General features: G+C 39.2%; 1 pseudogene across 1 annotated transcript; it reads right to left on the bottom strand.

Annotated features, from left to right (window-relative positions):
• Positions 1–1035: 1035 nt before the first annotated feature.
• Positions 1036–2926, bottom strand: LOC308341598 (DDB1- and CUL4-associated factor 13-like; annotated as a pseudogene). The gene is made up of 4 exons: positions 2817–2926; positions 1975–2654; positions 1312–1775; positions 1036–1113 (listed from the first exon to the last, which is right to left on the bottom strand). The product of its transcript is annotated as a DDB1- and CUL4-associated factor 13-like (transcript).
• Between the last annotated feature and the right edge of the window lie 479 nt (positions 2927–3405).

The following is a 3405-nucleotide window of genomic DNA, read 5'->3' as shown; positions in this document are numbered from 1 at the left end:
ATGACCCAGCAATTGCACTACTGGGTATTTACCCCAAAGATATAGATGCATTCACTATATAGATACAGTGAAAAGAAGGAGCACATGTACCCCAATGTTCATAGCAGCAATGTCCACAATAGCCAAACTGTGGAAAGAGCAGAGATGCCCTTCAACAGATGAATGGGTAAAGAAGATGTGGTACATATAAACAATGGAATATTATTCGGCCATCAGAAAGGATGAATTCCCACCGTTTGCACTGACATGGATGGAACTGGAGGGGATTATGCTAAGTGAAGTAAGTCAAGCACAGAAAGACAATTATCATATGGTTTCACTCATATGTGAAACATAAGCAATAGTGTGGAGGACCACAGGGGAAGGGAGGGAAATCTGAAGGGGAAGAAATCAGAGAGGGAGATGAACCATGAGAGACTATGGGCCCTGGGAAAGGAACTGAGAGTCTCAGAAGGGAGGGAGTAGGAGGATGGGGTAACAGGGTGATGGGAATTAAGGAGGGCATGTGTTGTGATGAGCCCTGGGGGTTATACGTAACTAATGTATCATTGAACACTACATCAGAAACAAATGATGTAGTATATGTTGGCTAGCTGAACATCATAATATTAAAAAAAATTTAACAAAGAGATGTTTGGTCTTAAATTTAAATTCACATGTATAGTATATTTATAATAATAGATCAGCATGAAAGTATATCTGCATTTTTTAACAGTAAAAGTTGGTAAGTTGGCAAATGCTGTATTCCTCAATGAAATAAGAAAACAGATCAAGGATAAAATGTTGGATAGTCTTATCAACCAGGCCACCTTTCAGGATATATTTTCAGGGTAGCGTTCTGCACATGTAACTGAATTGATTATTCTAGAGCCAGTATTTTTATTTACTGAGTCTGCAGATAAAAATGTAACGAATAATTATATGTCAGGATTGGTAGGAATACCAAGTATTATTTCACAACTGCCACTATGGATTCTTTTCTGACACAGCCTACAGAGATCCAGGCTTTCTGTCTTTGAGATGATTCATTTCCTTTCATTGATGAGCTTCTTTCATGATGTGCTGTTCCTGAATCTGGCTGTAGACAGATTTTGATAGATATTTGTGACGAACCATGCATTTTTTTTAAAGATTTTATTTATTTATTTGAAAGACAGAGATCACAAGTAGAGAGGCAGGCAGGGAGAGAGGAGGAAGCAGGCTCCCTGCTGAGCAGAGAGCCCGATGTGGGGCTTGATCCCAGGACCCTGAGATCATGACCTGAGCCAAAGGCAGAGGCTCAACCCACTGAGCCACCCAGGCGCCCCGAACCATGCATTTTTTATGAGGATGATGTTGACATGTCTCCTTCAGTTTCTGGTTATAATCTTTGGCTGCTTTTTCTCGTGATGTAAGCATAGCCACTTTTTCAGAAGCATTAGCATTCTGTGGACGAATGTTCATTTCTTCAGATCCACACATAATATATTTGCTGTTAGAAGTCCCATTTTACTGTAACCCATGTTACATTCTTTTTTTTTTTTTTTTTTTTGCAATAGACTTCCCTGCTTCTATTTTTGTCTGCAGGAAAGATTCAAATAGATTTATCAAAACTAGCAGACACAAACTCTTTCCTAGTGGGAGAGTGATCCACATCAAGCACCATACATACATGATCCACATGGACCAAGAGTGTACAGTGCATGCATATCAGAAGTATGTAAGTTGTGACATTCATTTGCTGCAGTAAAAATGAAAGCTTCCATAGGGTTCCAACAAATTGTATTTGTTCTTACCTTTTTTTTTTTTTTAAAGATTTTATTTATTTATTTGACAGGCAGAGATGGCAAGCAGGCAGAGAGGCAGGCAGAGAGAGAGAGGTGGAAGCAGGCTCCCTGCTGAGCAGAGAGCCCGATGTGGGGCTCGATCCCAGGACCCTGGGATCAGGACCTGAGCCGAAGGCAGAGGCTTTAACCCACTGAGCCACCCAGGCACCCCTGTTCTTATCTTTAAGGTGACCTTTTTCAGAGGAGTAGCTTGTTTCATATCATAAAGCACTGTATTCCTGTCAGAAGCACAACTTCCCAAGAGAAATGTCTCAATTGGATTTAATTTAACACTATTTATACTGTTGCATCCCCAGGTCATTGAACATATAAGATTGGTTTTTTGCTCATTCCAAATGTCTCCTTGTTGTCCACATGTGGAAAAAACAGCTTCTTTCCTGTGATGATCAATTCCTGTATATACTCCATTTCCTAATACTGTATGTGGTGGTTGGTTCCTCCTCTTCTCCATAGCCTGGTCCATCTATTTTCCACTACGTCACAGTTTTGTCATTGACAGCAGAAAAAAAAAATCCCACATAAACAAGTACATATTCTTCAAACAGAACCCCTCATATGTTTGCATTGTACAGATACATTTACATTGGTCAAGTTCCAAATTCTAAACTCTCCATCACATGCTCCAGAAAGGACAGTAGCCAGGCTCTTTGGCTGCTTTGCCAAGCGTTGACTTCATCTTGGTGGGAAGCTGGGGAATGGTTTTCAAATACTCGTTCCGGTTTGGTAGCATTTAAAGCTCTTACAGATTCTCATAGGACCTTACAAGAACGTAAGGTAGGATCATAGTTTCTTGGAACTGGTGATGTAGATCCAAATCTTCTTTGCTTCCTGAAAGTTCTGAATCCTCATAACTTTCTGAATCCTCAGTCACTCTGCCTTTTTTGGTTCCTGTAGTTTCCCATTAATCTTTACTGTTGTCATGGAAGTACTAAAAAGAACCTCAGAAAATCTCCTAGGTTCCAAACATAGTCCCCCTTGCTCCCACCATACCAGCAACCAGTTTCCCTTGGTAATCGGAATCCGTCAGTATATTCCTTACAGGAATTTATATTATAGTGCCAATGTAATATAGTTCCTGAAATATACCATTCAGGAGTCATTGCATGAATTGATTTGGGATCCTGAAAGACAGCATGAGTTTAGATATCTGCTACCACTTTTGAAAGAATTCTACTGGACTCAGCAAAACTGATCCATTAAGTTTGGAATATTCATGTTGTGAAAATTAAACTTGATTAAGGTTTGACCTAACTCAGACTCTCCAGATTTTAGATGTGAATAGGTTAACACTGAAGAGTACAAAATATGGATTATTGTATCCAAAGGGTTCATATTTTGACAAAGGAAAGGAGATCTTTTGGCTGAGTGAACCTGAACAAATAATACAAAATTGAGTATAGAACACTGATGCTTAAACTGTTCTTAAACATTGAGAATCTAGTAAAAGCTATAAACACGTATTCCAGACATGCAGAAGTATACACATATATGCAAATACAAAATACTTTACAAATATCAGCTGATTAATAGACCCTTTGGACTTCTGTGGTCTCTTAAAGTCCTTGAGTCTTGGCTTAAG

The sequence above is a fragment of the Martes martes genome (assembly GCF_963455335.1).
Source record: "Martes martes genome assembly, chromosome: 4".
Classification (NCBI taxonomy): Eukaryota; Metazoa; Chordata; class Mammalia; order Carnivora; family Mustelidae; genus Martes; species Martes martes.
This window is presented reverse-complemented; position numbering and strand designations above follow the sequence as displayed.